Source organism: Stegodyphus dumicola, chromosome 3 (assembly GCF_044657685.1).
Source record: "Stegodyphus dumicola isolate Sdum_Otavi_A_Nest chromosome 3, ASM4465768v1".
Classification (NCBI taxonomy): domain Eukaryota; kingdom Metazoa; phylum Arthropoda; class Arachnida; order Araneae; family Eresidae; genus Stegodyphus; species Stegodyphus dumicola.
This window is the reverse complement of record NC_140770.1, coordinates 92,867,619-92,885,787: the sequence shown is the minus strand read 5'-3', so window position 1 is coordinate 92,885,787 and position 18,169 is coordinate 92,867,619. Positions and strand designations below refer to the sequence as shown.

The 18,169-nt window shown below is 31.0% G+C and overlaps 1 protein-coding gene across 1 annotated transcript in view; it reads right to left on the bottom strand.

Annotated features, from left to right (window-relative positions):
- The window catches only part of LOC118191489 (hemocyte protein-glutamine gamma-glutamyltransferase-like), an 87,344-nt gene extending 74,282 nt beyond the window's left edge, over positions 1-13,062 (bottom strand). Inside the window, exon 1 of the mRNA XM_085813076.1 lies at positions 12,908-13,062. The gene's annotated coding sequence lies outside the window, so the exon portion shown is untranslated. The remainder of the gene's footprint in view (positions 1-12,907) is intronic.
- Positions 13,063-18,169: the final 5,107 nt, after the last annotated feature.

The following is an 18,169-nucleotide window of genomic DNA, read 5'->3' as shown; positions in this document are numbered from 1 at the left end:
AAAATTTCTCTGCTTTGCCCTGCAACAAATGCTTACAGCTAACGACATGTCGATGATTTTGAACTGCTGATAGAAGCTGGGGTTCGATACCTGGACTGAGCTGACTTAGCCTTTCATTCCTTCAGTGGATCAATAAAATGAGTACCAAGTTCACTTGGGGATTAAACACCAGGGACTTGCGACCAATCTGCCCACTTGTCCAGGGTAAATGCTCATGCACCCCGGAGTCCACACGGTCTAGAAAGCATACATCAGGGCACAGCAGACCATGGCTCATTGAGAGTTGTTGTGCCATTGAGTTTAATTTTAGTTTTAGACAGCAGTTGAGGTGCCCATATTGCAGAGACATTGTACAAAAATTTAGTTCTGTGTACAAAATTTGAACTCGATAGCTTATCAGGAAGTAAGTTAAAAATCGATATCAATATCCCATTTAGAGTGAAACACGAAGATTGAAATAAATAAAAGGTAATTTTAAATTACAAATATTCTATCGCGCATTTGATATTGTCTAATAAAAATATATTTTCAGTAATGTATGCACATATAAGGATCATTTAATACAGAAAATTACATTGTGTTAGTTTTCCCGCTTTAAAACAAATACTGCTTTCTCTACGTTTTGATTATATTAGCTAAAACGTAAAATCATAGATCCGCCATAGTGATCAAATTTTCGATGAAAATTATCAAATCAAATTGCTTCCTAAAATTATTTAATGTTTCAATGCAAAGTTTGCGTGCGGATGATAGTCACTTTTATTTTTATTTTTACTCACATATGACCAAAAATATTGGGATAGGTAAAAACATTTTTTGTTTTTTTGTTTGTTTTTTAAACGTTTAAGACGTTTAACCTATTCTACTTTTTAGCATACTCGTTTCTGTAAAATGGATCAGTAATTTAAAATTTCCGTAGCGTAAGAAATACGCAAGAAAATTTATAAATATGCGCAATATCTTCAATGTTTTCGATGAAATCTCTAAGTTACACAGTGATGAACGTAAACATGAACAAAATAAAATTAAATTTTGATGTTGCTTTATACACGGAATGAATTTCTTTAGTAATGAATGGCTTACCAGCGGCCAAGCGGTTTAATCGTTCAACACTGGTAGTTCGGTTCGGAGCTCGAATACCGGCAAATGAATGGCTGCAAGGGCATGTTTTGGGTTTATTTTACATGTTTAACGTGCATATGCTACAGTTCTCCTTAGAAAGTCCTGCATGAAGGCATCCCTCCTCTTAGGCAGAGAGCCTTCTAGTGCTTTGACTTAATAAATCTAAACCTTTAATAATGAATGTACTATTATTTTCGCCATTCTCAGCTAAATGTTCTAAATGTCTTCTTTTATAGCCAGTATGAATCGTTTTTGAAAGTATTTGCTTGCTGTGAATTTATTATATTCAATTATACAGCTTTTAGAATTCACAAGAGGAAAATTATTATTCTTATCCTAATATTTGTTCTATCATCGTAACCAACGAAAAACAGTTAAAATTTGAAAGGTAAAATGTGAATTTACTAGAAACGTATATTACTAATAAATAATCTACTGTACTATTGAAATCTGTACCTGTTTGTCTGTCTGTTTGTTTGCTTGCAACATCATCCCCTCCTGAACGGCGGGAAGTTGAGTTTCAAGAGAAGTACTCGCGAATTCCAAAAATTCGTGGGAACCTATTTCGACAATTCTCATCTTCATATGAATTTAATCAGATCTTAGTTAAAAACTCTAAAAATGCTAATTTTCGCACTAATTTTTTGAGTGGCAACAGTCTTGCGCCCTGGAGATAAAAATTTTTATTTTGAAAATTGTTGCCATTACTCGCTTTCAAATCGTAGAGTTTGTTAATAAAATATTCTTAAGTTTTACAAAATTTGAAATCAAAATAGCATTGCCAAACATTAACATATTATTATTATATAAGGTCATATTCTGAAGTTGAAGAAAGTACGCGACTGCATGTGACGTCACTGTATGTCGAAAACGTTTCGTTAATGTCAGCATTATAAATAAATAGCTTCTGTTGGCAATTTTTTTGCTTCAGGTTAAGGTAATTGACATGCTATGTTATTGCCATGTTAATTCTTTTATTGGTATTGATATAATATTTTTATATTACAATAAATTAAAATCATGAAGTCATACGTATTCGTATTAACCTGCAGTGTCAAAAGTTTTTATTTCCTGGTTGCGCAACAAAGAAATTATTCAAGAATTGGTTGTTGCTTAGAAAGAATAAACTGGTTTTATTCATATTGAAATGTTTTTATGCATTTTTTTTTCAGGTGTACATAGAACTTATAAATTTTGCTTTGGCTTCAGCCCACTCATCCGACGGGCTTGCCCTATAGTACGATTTAAATCTTGCGTAATAACAAGAAGAGAATCTTAGGAAGCCCTCTTACGAACTGCCCAAACGGAGACGCTCTGCTCGGTAATTAGGTAATTATAAAAGACTTGTGTGCCATCAACAGCCGGGTAGTTTGTTTTTGATTGTAGAGGTTTTGATTGTATAGTTTTTGATTGTCATATTTGAAAGAAAACTCCTACATTTTATCTACCTTAATTGGTAATGTTGTATTTTGTGCAAACGTCTGCAGTTAAATTTTGTGCAAACGTCTACAGTTTAATCCGTGTTATTTTAATACCCGCAAGCGGTGGAGTTTTGCTTGTGCGCACAAACTGTGCCTTCTGTTTAAATTCAATTTCAATAAAAAGTTTCTTTTAAAGTCTTCACGGGACTTCGTAAAATTTACACAGACGAAGCGATAACTCTCTTGGCAGTCTAAATAGGGTCTGAAGGACATTTTAGTTAACATTACATAGTTAAAACTCTATACAGACTTCAGTCAATTCGTTATTCGTTTATTGTTAGCAGAAGATTAACAAGAATTTCACCCTGTAGTTCTGCGTGACAAGTTAGCTCTGCTAACGAATAAATTTCTTATTGTAAGCTGTCTTCGAAGCTTTGTTAAAATTAAATTTATGCTCTATAATAGCTTTTGATTAGCGTGCTCAGAGGGTCATCAAAACTAGCCTGACATGCTATTTCAGTATGTAGCTCTAGTGTCTGTCACTAAGCAATAGAAACAACGATGTCTCTGGCGTTCACTGCTGTTGAAGATGATGGAGACGAAATTTCTGTCAAGAAATACTTGTTCACATTAGAAATAAACCTAATTATACATCGATTAAATACAGCACATGAGAGATAAACTAGTTACCGTTTTGATGGGCAAGACTGATTGTTAACAACAGTATTTATTAGCCAGAATGTCTGAGAAAGACTGCTGCCGAAAACGTTCAGTTATTTTTATTTTGTATGACAATCCTTCTTATACCTGAATATTTATCTTGTCTAAGCACAGGCTCACTTTTAAACACTGGGACAAAGGAATTATATAGAATCTGACAGAGTGACCCAATAAAAGCAGACAGTGTTGCTACTTTGTAAATTTAAGTTAGGTGTGGTAGGATTCAATCTGAATATAAGCTTTCAGTTCCTTAAGCCTAAAGACAGGTAATTTTCAAGGGTAAATCAGAGGTTTTAAATGGCTCTAAAGCAAAATTCAACTGGTATCAGATCTAGGCTTCGCAAAGCCTCTCAAAAGTCTCTCAGCGACTTATCAGTGCCTTAGGAACTGCAAAGTAATCTTACAATGCTACTCTTGTCAGACATACTGTATTTGAAATTTAACAGAAGTTCTACTTGTTGTGCCACTTGTAACTGTGTTGCTTAATTCTAGGGTGCTGTTAAAAATCAGCCTATCTTTCTCTAAATACCCGTTCACTGCCAGTTCGGTAATAAAAAATAAGTAAGGTAAAAGAGAAATAAAATCCCGAACTCCAATCTGTTATCGTATTCCCACATCAGACATTTCTGAATCAGTTTGTTATTCCAAATGGAAATTTTATGCATGGCAAGTGAATTATAATATTAGTTAGTAATGATTTAAGTATATACAGTATTAGGTGTAGGTTGACAGGAAGTCAATAGGAACGCCTTTAAGGCAATCGTAAATATAATTATATGGTAATTTAGCAAATTATATCTACTTAAAAAGACATTATTTAGATAAACTTCTTATCAGTGATAATGAGAGCCATTTACAGTTAAGTGTAGATAAAAAGGTGTGGCTTTGCAAATGGAATATGTGCTTGTTTTGTGTACTGTATATCCGGCTTCTTTTTATGTATTGTATCTCGTCAAATCTTAGAGGAATTTGTTAATTGTGATAATTACAGTTTACTCCAACGCTCTGGATTCTGTATTATTTTATAGGTTTTTCGCTTAAAAGGTACATTTAAATGAAAGAAGCACATAAACCAATCTTTCATCATTACTATCTCTTGGAGTGATTCGAAATCTCAATTTTATCAATTAATTATTAATTAATTATTAATTTATTTATTGATAAAAACTATTCCTTCAATTTGTAAATAGTTAAACATTTTTAAAATTTTCGATACATCGATTAAAATTTTCCGTTTTAGTAAACTTATTTAAATTTCAGCCATCCTCAGTCAAACACCCCACTCATATATTTTCGGACATGAATTAGCTTCTGAAATTCCTTACTTGATCCTTTATCAATTCAAAGGGGCTGTTAGTCTCTGAACGCATTTTTATATTGATTCACAAATGACATTAATCTGTTCACTGCAAATAAGTTGTTTCATTTTCATTCGAGTCTGTTACTATTTGGTGAAATATAAAATATTCATCTCTCAAATTTAATCTGTCTGTTATTGATTAACAAAACTGTGGTATTAAAAAGCAATAGATGCAGTCCTTAAGAATACTACACTTTTTACTTTTTAGACGGCTTGATTTAAATAAAAAAGCATTTAATTCAGAATTGTCTTGTTTCGTATAAATTTTGCTGTTAATTATATGACTCCTTTTTTAATCAAACAAATTTATTCAAACATACAGAATGTCAACTCCCTCATGGCTGACGTTTATCTTCTTAGAACAACAATAAGGTTGCCATGCGTGCAAAAGAAACTTATGATTTGAAACTTCATGCAGATGTAAAAACGCAACCACGGAAGCAACAATAATACATCTAATTATAAGAATTCAATATTTTCATAGAATTAAATTATGTGATTTTTCACTTTTCCAATGTACAGAAGATAAAGGCTCCCATGTAAGTCTGGAGCGGTAAAGTCGCTGAACACTGGTAGTTCGGTTCGAGGTTCGAATCCCGCGAACGGGCTGGCTGCATGGGTGTTTTCGTGGTTTTCCCCATGTGTAACGTGTATACGAGCCAGTTTCCCTTAGAAAGTCCTCCACGAAGGCATCCCTCCCCTTAGGCAGATAGCCCTAGTGTGCTTTGCCATAATTAAATACACCACCACAACCACCACCACCCATGTAAGTCTAAATATATACACCGGTTTCAAAATAACAATATGATAAAAAAAAAGAAAAGAAAGAAAGAAAGGAACAGAAAAAAAGAAAGTGAGAACTGGGGAAAAAAAAAAGATTTCTAAGTTATTGCTTAACTGCAATCAGCAATCAAAATTCCAGTTCGAATTAAATGGAAATAAAAAATCAAAATCTGAACCGATTTACATTGTAACTTTCGCCCAAAAGGCCTCTTTTAAATTTTAATATGTTTGATCAATAGAGATGGCCCGGGTGGATTAACGAAACCTTTTTATACTATGTTAAATGAATATGCATTTAGATTATCATGAGAACTTTATAATCTTCTGTATTTTTAAAAAGTGAAAAAATACGCAATGCAACTCTATAAAAGTATTTAAGGATTTTAATTACCTATATCATGAAGTAAATGCATTTTTATTTAAATAAATCAGACTAAAATGCAAAAATATAATATTTTTAAGAACTACATATATTGCTTTTAAGTATAAAATTAGTAATGCAACAACTTTGATTCGAAACAAATTATTTGTTATTAAAGCAATGAAGTTATAATGTTAGTTTAGTTTATTTATCAATAGCAGACAGATAAAATATAAAAGAATAATACCTTACATTTTTTTTTTCGAATGGCAATAGACTAAAATGAAAAGTAAAACAACGTATTTACAAACTCGCAAAATCGGGTTTCAAGACTAATAGCCCATTTGGGCTAAGAATCTGAGAAAATTCTGATTTTAACCTTGCGCCAGAGATTTCGTTAAGGTTTTGTATGCTCTCGCTGCTCTTGGGCTCACTCTTTACCAATCTGCTCTTGAACTGTTTACCAGTTTCCCAGTCAGCTCTTAGACTCACTTTTCTAACCCCCTTTTTTTTTTGTGTGTGTGTGTGTTTTTAGCTTTATTGTTAAGCATAATTTTCTTTCCACTTACGCAGCATGAAATTCAAGAGCAAAATCACAAAGTATTTAAGAACAGTATATCTTTAGAATTCCCTTTAGAATGTTAAGGTTTGCCGCACAGTTCTTTTATACAAGTATTCGCTAATTTACTTTTTTTAAACTAGTCTCTCTAGTGCCTAGACGCCTAAATGAGTTATCATAAAGAAAGAAAAACGTATATACTAATTTTAATGAGTCTAGCCAGTACCATTTTATAAAAATATTTAATTTTCTAACTAGAATTTTCATAATTTAAATGAGTTTTTGTTTAAATCAATCAGATTCCAAAGTAGAAAAAATTATGAAAAAACCCGTTTATTCTTTTCCGTCCCTTCATTTAGTATTCAGTAACAGAACGATTAAATTTGAAAGTCAAATACGCTTTACTGATGGGCAACACACTGATGCGTGGAGATGATAAGTATTCTTTTTGAGGTAGTGACAACATATCGCTTTCAAATAGCCGATTTTGTGGATTCAAATTGAAAGAAATCTTAAATTTTGTTGAATAGCAACATTCTGGCTCTCCAGAGATAAAAATGTTTTATTTCGAAAGATATGTTAATTTTTACTTTCATATTGCTGAGCTTACTAAAAAGTATACGTTAAATTTGTCCAAACTATGAAGTAAATAAAAAACAAATTCGAAATTCAAATTCGGGCTTCGAGGCGCCCATGTTTGAGTGAAAGATTATATGTATTAAAAATTCGGTGTTTCTAGGTGCCGTCGTTTTCTCTTAATACAAAGAATACACATGCACATCAATTTGAAAAATGATTCAGAGAAAAAGTGAGCTTCGAGACTAATAGCGAGTGCTGAAAAAAGCCGATTACAACGATCGATAGCCGAATTTTTTGTTTAAATCCAATAGCCTGAAAATGTGGAAAGAAATATTACACAGACTCTGGATATCTGAAATGAGGAAAGCGATGTTATATCAAATGTGACAAATTTTATTCTCTGATATACTGGTTTGATTTTTATGCAAAGAAACCTATTATGTGAATACATAATCCGTTCAGTTAGCTTTAATAGACTCCACTGCTCATAATTCCAGTTTTTTTCCTTCTCTAGAAGGCGAATAAAAAAATGTTTTTCATTTAAAATTTTTAAATAGATTATTTACTTGGCTAATTATAGGATAAAGTGATTTAAAATATTTCAGTTATAAATAAGTTTTAATTATTTTGTTTAACAAATTGGTTTTTGTGTTTACTTACGATCTATCTGCTGAGAAGTACGCAAATGAGAAGATCTAAGAGTAGGCCAATAATAATTTTATTGACCCTAAATTTTTTAACTGGCATTAGTCCTCTGTCTCATGCAAACTTTTTAAGGTAGTTAAATTTGATTGCGACTTGATATTAGAGAGTTGGAAGGATTTAAATAGTAGCTGTTTACCTTTGGTTTATTTGACGCGATTTAAGCACGCGAGAGCTATTTGCCTAAGGGAAGCGATACCTTCGTGGAGGAATTTCTAAGGGAAACTGGCTCCACGTTACACACGGGAAACACGGCAAAACGACCATACAGTCAGCCCGTTCGTCTGGAACTGAACCCAAGTGGAACTACCAGTGTTCGGCGACTTTACTGCTCGGCATAGATAGCCACTACGAATCACATAGAGAACAGAAGCCTTACTAAAGTTGGTAAGTTAAATTACTTTAATAAGGATAAGATCAGGGCGAAACCAATTAAACATCCCTCAGGAGAGAATAGTATTAATTACATAAAGTATGCAAAATTGTTTATATGCAATATTAAACTACAGTTTACAATAATTGTCGGTTTATTTTAGATTTCTTCACCTCTTTTGTGATTAAAATAAATATGTCTTTATTTTATTCTACATTTATTGTATTTGCTTTTCTGTTTTTAGTGAGAAATCGTCAAAGAATAAAGCGATTTAAGAAAAAAAAAAAAAAAAAAAAGGAAGCCAAACCTTTATATTTTACTACTTACAATTTATTAAAATTAACCTTCTCAGACAAAGTTATAAATATCTTAACTAAAATAAACCTTAATACATTATTTGTCTTAGTTTCATTAAACATAAAAAATATTTCACATATTCAATCATGCAAAGGGTGAAATAAGAATTCAAAGATTTATGAACATGAATTCTGATTTTAGTATTGCCGTGACCTTTGAGAACAATACTGATATGAATCATCAGATTTACGTCATAATATACAAATAGGACAAGTATAACACGAACTGAAATTTCCTATTAAGGAACCCTACAGAGTCTATGATGTTCTGAGGATGGAATGGAACCGCAAACTGTAATTTGTGTCACAACGTACCAAGAATTTTATCCACTTCCTGAGCTGTAAACGAAATTTAGAGAGCCATCAAACAAGAAAAAAATCCCCCAAATGATGGTCAATGATTTCATCACAGTGTGCAATGTTGATAGGATTTCGAGGCAACAGTAGCGCAACCAAAACTTGATAAACATACTTTGAAAGGTCTTTGTGACAAGTTAAAGAGTTTCTTATTATCAAGAACTTCGGACTTCTTTTAAATGAACGTTCAATTTTGCGCATTCGTTTGAGTCAGTTCTCACGCTTTTATTTTATTAGCCCGTTTCTTTATTTACCAACTACCATTCATTTTTTCATAACTGATAATTAATGATCAATACATTTTTATTTCTTTCATCAGTAATTTCAGAACACTAATGGCTTATTTTAACATTACACAGTTAGCACACCCATACAGGTACATTGATATTTACAGAATAATCAAAATAAAACAAAATAAAAGGCTTTTACACCCCCCCCCATAAAGGTATGAACCTCTCGTCACATTTCCTCCTGGTTGGGAAGCGCTGGTCTATATAAAGACTCGAAGTAATAGCGAATTAAAAAACTAACGTATGGTGGTATTGTTGTTGAAAACTGTTGCACACATGTATATCGCAATAAAAGAATCCATAATAAAAAGCAAATTTGAAAGCTTTCTAATTTTATGTTACGTCAACGTTTTTTGTGCTACCTTTATTTATTAAATATCATGTTCTTCGCTCTTAAACCACATAAAATTCAATTCAACAGCAATATCAAGAAATATTTAAAAATAGCAAAACATCATATCTTTAGAATTCCTCATACACAATTTCGCGAGCTGCAGATAAAAAGTATTTTTTTTTTTTTTTTTTTTTTTTTTTTTTTTTTGTACAGTGTTGCCATTCCTCGCTTTGAAATCGTCGCTTTGTTAATCAGAAATTAAGTATTGTTTTACAAAGTTTGGAATGGATAATAAAGCAAATTCGAAATTCAAAATTCGGTTTTCCAAAAGCCCATGTTCGGTTGGAGGACTACGTTATTCAAAATTTGATGGCTCTGAGTACCGTTGTTTTTTCACAATGAGAGAAGCATTCATGCAGATTCTTCATTTTAAATATAATACATGGGGATAATATTTGGTGGCAAGAGTTTGAAAAGTGAAACTACGCAAAATGCCGTTTTGAGAATAATAGTCCTTTGGGTCTAACGCCACTGGGATAAAAATGAATGACATATGGTTTTATAATTTTGTCTGTGTGCAGAAATTCAAAATCGTTTAAGTTATATAGCATGAATTATAAATTATAAAACAGTGATTTTCAAATGACTTCAAGTATAATATTTCAAAATAGATTACTATGTATTATATTTAAATACAGCAAAGGTTAAATTTTAAAAATAACAGCATTCTCACAGTTTTAAGATTTTCAACTTCACAGAGGAAATTTTGTTCTTTGTGAAGATATTGAAAGAACAACGTTCCTAGGACTGATGTCATAAAATAACAAATAGCTCAAATAAAAACCAAGTTTCTAATACTTTTTGAAAATCAAACAGTATATTGCGTATCATCAATAATTCATTTGAAAATTTCATTAAGATCTGCACAAAATAAAATTTGGAGTTTAATTAAACGCATTATCTATTATGACCAAGGAAGAAGTATACAAATTTAGAATTTTTACATTGTTCCAACTGAAACTTTGGAATGTAGTTTCCCAAAAATGATATCTCTGTATTAAATATGAAATTTTTTTCTTTAATCCAAATTCATAATATAAAACTGTGACGAAAAGCTAATGTTGATATTAGGAAATAAATATTAGAAAACCTTGTTAATTAGTCCTGAATCTCAAGACAAAAATACTATTATCTCAGAAAAAAGCACATATTTATTCTTTTAACCTAAGTTTTTTCAACAAGTAATAAAAGTTTATTCAATAAATAATTGTCAATAGTTAATTCAATAAATAATAATATAGTACAGTAGAAAAGATTAAACTAGGGTATAGGAGTGAGAACACGTTTTCCAGAATTTTATGCAGTCTAATTATGCAACTTGAGTCAAATGTCGCGTTAATGAAACTCATTTTTAAAATGATTTGTTTCGGTAAAATAAGTTTTTAACTACTTATTGTTTACCATAGGTGACTGTTTTTAAGTATTTTCTATCTCTCGTAAATTTTTAGAGTCGAATCACCCCCTCCCCAAAAATTAACATTTAAATTATTTGATAGTTCCTTAACGGTGTTGTGGGAATTATTATATAACACATCACAAATAATTTCTCAGTGAAACGCGTATTATGAATTTAGTGGTTTGGGAGGATTCACAAATAGCTAAACATACCTTCTTCCTTAAAAAAAGGAACCATGCAGAATTTTTTCCTTTGTAATATTCACATTTTTCATTTAATGAATTTGTCATACAATAGACTCCAGCTTAACTGGGTAACACCGGAAACGATATCCAGTGTTAACGGAAATTCATGAATAATCCTACAGCAGTTAAAAAATACTGGAAATATGAATAACTTACATTATAATTAAAAGAAAATATTATTACTGATTTACCTGTACTTGTATCAGTTTAGCTTGAATAAAAGTTCATTTAATTTTGTAAATTAAATCAATATTCAAAACAAGAACACCCCATTTCAAAATAAAAAGAAGTTGTTTTGTTTATATTGCTCTTGTATTTCGATAAGAGTCAGTGAAAGACAGAACATTAATAGCTGTACACTTAGTTCCTTTCTGAAATTTGATTTAACAACATTTATATATTCCAGATTACTGCTGTGTAGTGCTGTGAATAAAAACAATTACTAAATGCTGTGATATCATTTAGTGTTACTGACGTTATCTCACGCATTTTCTTCTTCTTTTAGCATTTCATGCAGACATTTTCTTTATTCCTGTAATTTATAATAGCTGTAAGGAAGCTTAACCTTTTTTTAAGTAGAGACCGAAAAATCGGAAGTTGACTATACAATGAAAAACAAAGTTTATTCTTCAGGGTTTAGCTAATTGAATTCGATGAGTAAACCGCCAGTCAGATGTTGTTCTTGTTATAGTCCTGATATCAGGAAATGAAGCTGACTGGCAATATTCAGCGTTTCGGAGTATTGCTCCATATTTGCTTAAACTTTCAGATTTTCAGTCACATTTTAAAATTTTTTGCGAGTGAAAAAGTTTTGAAAGAAAGACTTTGTAAACATACCTTAATTCCTTCTTGAAAAAAACTGAAGTTATTAATTTCCAAATAAGTACAGACTATTTGCATTCTTTAAACATATCGCTATGTGACAGAGGAAATTTAATGCTAGTAATGACTTCAAGTCAATAAAGAAGTTTGATAGAGTTGTCTAGTGCCCAGAAAAAAGGTGCAAAAAGGTGCAAAAAAATGCAAAAAGGTGCCCAGCTAATACTGATAGTACAAAAAAGCATATGCAAGAAGCAGTTTTAAAATTTTCTTTAAAATCTGTGCTTGCAAAATTAAAAAGTCATGTTATTCCATTTGTAAAGAAAAATAATGACAGTAAAATCCGCTATCTTAATAAAATTAAAAATGTAAATGAAATTAGAGAACAAATCATCATTTTTGACTGTCTACAGAAGTGTATTTTTTTAGGCAAAAAGGTTACATATTGCTTTATAGTAGCATTCCTATAGTAAAAAAGAAAAATGTATTCCTTATCAAAATGATTTTTAAAAACACTAAGAAATAATCTTTTTTCATTCTAGTCATGAAGTATTGCAATATATTTTCAGGTTACAAAATATGCAAATAATCATGGAAAACAAGAATTTTTAATACAATAATCTTGCAAATATTAACATTAATTTTGAACTACATATTGACATAAAAACATAGTTTACGCCGCTTTTAGTTAATTAATTGTTGCTGAATGAAAAGCGGATTTATTACAAATTGCACTTGTTTCAAAATGCCATTATATCTTATTTGCCTTTTGAAATGCTTCGAAATAATAAAAACGTGCTAAGAATGAAAACTCTTTTTCGAATTTAGAAGAAAACCTCTTTGAATGAATCCTATTTCAAATTTTATGTAAACTATCTTAAAATATAATGAAAAATAGTAATTAATGTTCATTGAAAGAGAAAGTTTAAATTACACATTTTCATTGAAAACTACATGAAAATAGTTTGACTATATAAATAATTGTTTCAGATAATATCGTTCTTAATGAAGACAACTTCATTTTCATAAAGCTGTTATTGTTTAATGTGTTTTGAAAATTCGGCACTTACCCTAAGAGAAGAGTGCCCAAGAAAAAAAGGCAGAAAAAATTCAGGTTGCCGGGAGTTCAACAAGAATGTGAATGGAAGAGATGAGTAAGTCCGGCTTGAGAGTTAGTAACTTTCTTTTCAACACTTAAAAAGGTCACGTGTCCCGACTTTTCGTCTCTCTCACCCCCACCGCCTTTCACTTCCTTCCAAAATCGGGAGCAAATGAGCAATGGGACATGCCATAATGGATAAGCAACTTGCGGATGGATGCTAAAAATTTCCTTCTGCTTGTGGCAATGGTTGCAATAGCGCATTTTGCGAAAATTGTAGCTCAGAATATAATGCAATCCGATCCTTCATATTCGATCAAATTTCGATAAAGATAAAATGCAGTTTGATCATTCAGATTCCAATTTAGTGTCGAAAAGGTGTTATGAATCTAAAATTGAGAAATGCGCAAATTTGAGAGAATTAAAATTCGATTTTTTTAAATACAAAATTTTTGTGTATATATATATATACTAAAAAATGCTAAATGAAAGGTGTAACTCTACTAAAACTCTACCGAACTACTCTTCTAAACTCTATCAACTACTCTTCCAAACTCTACAAAACGAGCTTCAGTAGAGAACAAACAAGATAGAGATCATATACATATTTCGATCCTCACAGCAATATAGATATATACATAATGCTGTTTCGTCTAATAAAAATCAACCTGTTGCTATTTTATTATATTCAGTAAGTCTTGTATTTAATTCAAGACAGTTGTGTGCAAGCAGGAGATGTAAAGTGAAATTCTGAAGCCGAAATGAATATATTAAACTGAAATGTATAAAGCATAAAATTAATTGTTTAATTTTTAACAAAGGTACGAATATTAATACATAAAAAATGCAAATGTTAATTGCATAAGAAAAGACATCATTGCTTGAAATCCGCTGCATATGAAGAGTAAATATCTTTTTCATAATTCTGTTATTGCCAGAAACTATCAAAACCTTACTAATTCAGAAGTCAAACAACAAAAAGCAGCGTTATATTTTCAAATTTTCACAGGACTAGTTTCGATGGTTTTACCGAACCACCATTCTCAGCTGCAAAAACGCAAATGAACGAGATAGGATATAATGATCAGATAAGATAAGAAAGCCTCGACTGCTTTTTGCAGCTGAGGATGGTGGTTCGGTAAAACCATCTAAACTAGTCCTTTGAAAATTTGAAAATATAACGCTGATTTTTGTTGTTTGACTTCTGAATTAGTATTTGTTCGGCGTGTTATTGTGTCTTAATTATCAAAACCTTACTAAGGCTTTATGGAATTATCAAAATATTACTAACCTTTTCAGACATGACATTGAAAACTGAAATTTTACATTGAAAAATCACACTCTAAATTATTTGAAAGGTAGTATTCCCTTTAAAATGCTGATAGCTTCTTGTATTGCCATCCCACGATTTGTTTTCCACGAAGAGAGAACCTTTTCTTATTTTCAAACAAGAGGAATTTTCTAACCCGATTATTGTTTTCGCAAACTGACATGTTTATTCTTTGATGCTTACGAGTTCCGACAGCGTTTACAAAAGAGAAATTTGTTACTGAGATAATATCAAAATGTTCTGCGTAATCATAGATGAGTTGACAAATCTTTCTAATTTCAAATAAAAGCAAAGCAATAAGAAGCTTAAATTTTGAATTTACCTGCAGTTCTGGTTGAAATTGTTTGTCTTAAAGATTTGTAGTTCATTTTTATTCGAGTGTTATGATTATCTTATAAAAGAAGCACGAGAATAAACCCATTGTTCAGTATCGGAAAGTTAAAAACTTGAAAGAATGGGATATTCAAACCCCGAAAATCTCTAACACTGATGATTAAAGATTAATTTTATGTTGTCTAGAATTATAAATTGTCTAGAATCGAAGAATTCACGAAAAGAACCCAACTGTTGCAATTTCATTAGTAACTAGATAATGATTATCAGCTCGGCGTGGCCCTGACGATTATACTATAATTGATATATTAATTTTACCACAGCGAATTTAAGATTACACGCATAGTGTTTTCTTTCATTAGTTCTTTCAAATACTCGTCTCCTCTCCCCACTAGATTAGCTTAGATTTTAAAAATATATTGCAGCAGAATGTGAAAGATTTGAACTTCTACTCAAATATTATTTTCTCTCAAATTAAGCTAAAAAATATCACCAAGGTTTATTTGATTTTGTATTTCATTTTCTACATTTTATTTATATAAACTTAGTAAATATTCTTAAAATTATTTTGATTAAACTCAAATTTCGCCTTTTACTTTAATTGAAAACTTTTAATATTAAGTTGTTCTTTCTTTTTACTTCCTTGTCCGAAATAAAGTATTGAAATCACGGAAAATTTCGGGTATCATAGTTCAACGAAAATATCCATTTCAATCGCACTCGAAACCATTTGAAAGATGTTTTTGATTGACATATGTACGTACGGACAGAATAAAGGACTCTTTTTCCCAAAACGAATTGTGAAATGTATTCAAAATGGATTCAGAAGATACTTTTTTCGTAACATCTGTACGTACGTGAATACGTACATATGTAGTACATATCTCCCATAACTCAAAAACTAGTAGCCTGAGAAATTTGAAATTTTGTATATGGGACTGCTATAACACACACATGAGCACCTCCATTTTTGGTTGCAATCGACCGCACCAAAGGTATATAAGTATATGTATACCCACTCTGTTACCCGGCTGGATGAGCTAATATTTTATTGTTATATATTGGGAAATTGTGTATTTTTTGTTATAGAGGTGATTGAAGTATGTATTTTTTATGTTTCTGTAAAGGTTTAATTAATCTTTAATTAATCTGCATGGAATTTTTGTAGAATTATGAACAATTTAAAACTTTAAAGCATAACGAACCGCCATTTGTTTATATTTGAAACTCAGTAGAATAATAAATTAAGTCTGGTTCTGCACCTTTAGTGTCTTTTTACACAGTGGGACTAAAAGAAAACTTTCACTTATGTGTATCGAAAATGTGTCTTCTTGCCCTCTGGCCGAATTGCTTTTTTTGCGTAGAAACTCTAATTTTTATTGTGAAAACTGTTTTTTTTTAACTTTTTTTATTGCTTTTGATGTTTAATGTTTTGCTGTATCTGAAATTTTTAATGAAGATTGAGTTTTTACGTATTTTTGCTTTGTCGCGAAATGAGAACTAAATTGACTGAATGAGAAATGTATCTCTAACGAAATTCGAGGAAATAATTTTAAATGAAATCCAACCAAAAATGTATATAATTTAATAGTATATACAAGGAAGTCATGTGGTGTCCACATGACTTTTATTTAATTCTTATTCTCTGTCAAAGATTTTGTGAAATTCGAAATTCGAAATACTTCAATGATTCAAGAATTCGGATTTAATCAAACTTAAGATGTATTCCATCTCTAATAATTTGATAATAATAAAAGTTTATAATTCATTAGTTAAACCTATGAGTTTATTTTAATCAAAGTTACATTTTGCAACTTTCTTTATTACTGTGTTGAATGCATATTACATCTTACAAAGGGTGAAAATTTCCTTTTATCTGCGGCTTCCAAACTATCACCAAATTTATTATTACTTCCTCTATTAGTACTCGTAGAAAAATGTTTAATATAATTATTTTTCTTAATAGTATAACATAGTTATTTGTAATAAATTAATTCACTGAGTGTTTATGGACGAAATCAATAGATTTTAAAACCATCAGGTTTCTATTAGAGAAGAAAACCTAAAAATTATTTTCTGCAAGTAGAATTAAAGTTTAGTACAACTCTAACTTTCATAAATTAACCTAATCTAATCATTATGAAAAATCTTTGAAATATAATGGAAAAATTAGTTTTAAAACATATTTTTCAGATTTTTATATTTTCATCATTTTATACATACCGTGCAGATGACGCCAGAATAAACGTTAAAATTTAAAAGTAGAATGTAACTGGCGGAAGAATCTAAAATCTGCTATTCGAAGTCGTTGCTGTGGCATCAGGAGTAAATTGCAACTCTTATATCATTGGGAAATCTTCAAAACAAATAAAGATGAAAAACGTAATGTTGTTTCTTATGGTTTGGTTTATTTGATTTTGGAAAAGTAGGTTAAGGCTATCTACTTAAGAGATGCCTTCATGGAGGACTTTCAAAGTGAAATTTGCTCGTATACACATTACACCCAGGGAAAACGTTCATTCAGCCAGTCCTTTCGCCTAGAATCGAACCCAGGTCGAACTAAGGGTATTCAGCGACTTTATCGCTTGGCCGCTGGATGGCTTGATGCTTATTATAAAGTGAATCACATAATAATGATGACGTTAGAACCTTTTAAAGAAGAGCTACGAAACTGATCTGAAGAGCTTTCAGCAAATTAAAAAAAAATGAAATATTCTAATTTTCATTGAGTAGCACTGCATACCCAGATGTTAAAAACTTATAATAGTTTAAAATTGTCTTCCTGTCCTGAAATGCAACTCCTGTCATTCAGCTAATGGATCAAGGACAGATCAAAAGCCTGAAAATTTATTACACAAAAGAATTCATTTTGAGCATTTTGAAGGGATATAACAAAGATTCAGAATATGGTTCCACTGTTTAATGCAGTGTTAATGCTAGATGTTTTTTGCGTGTAAAAAAACCATTCTTCTCTTCTAGCGTTCTGGATATGCTAGAGAAGTCTTAGCTACCTGTTACAGAATCCACCATTCAGATCTAGTATTTTCGGAATGCTACTCTAGCAAAGAAAAATGAAAAAAATATTATATTTTAAGAAGTGGCTAGAAAAGGTGACATTTCTTCATTTTCAAAAAGTAACATGATGTTTTCCCAATTACATGACGATGATTCTGATTCATGTGAAAATCCCAAGGAATAAAATGAACTAAAACAAACAAAAAAATCGGTTGATAAACATTGACATCGATGATTCTTCATCGAATATATACTAAGAAATTGAAGATATTGTTACGAATTTGGTATTTAAACAGCTAATGTTAGTAGACTTATAAATAAAATTGTTTTATTCCCCGTGCAGTGCAGCGCGTTACGAATATTGAAGGAAAGCTAAGCCGGAAAATTAAAAATACAAGAGCACGTGCATTTAACATTAAATAAATAAATATCTCTTTTTGATTTCGAGAAAGTTCCAGAATGTTCTCGCGAGCGATTTAGAAAAAGGAGGAAAACCTCTCAATTTAGTAATGTAAAGAGCAGTTTGGTTTTAGAGCCGGTCATAGTACCGTGCAC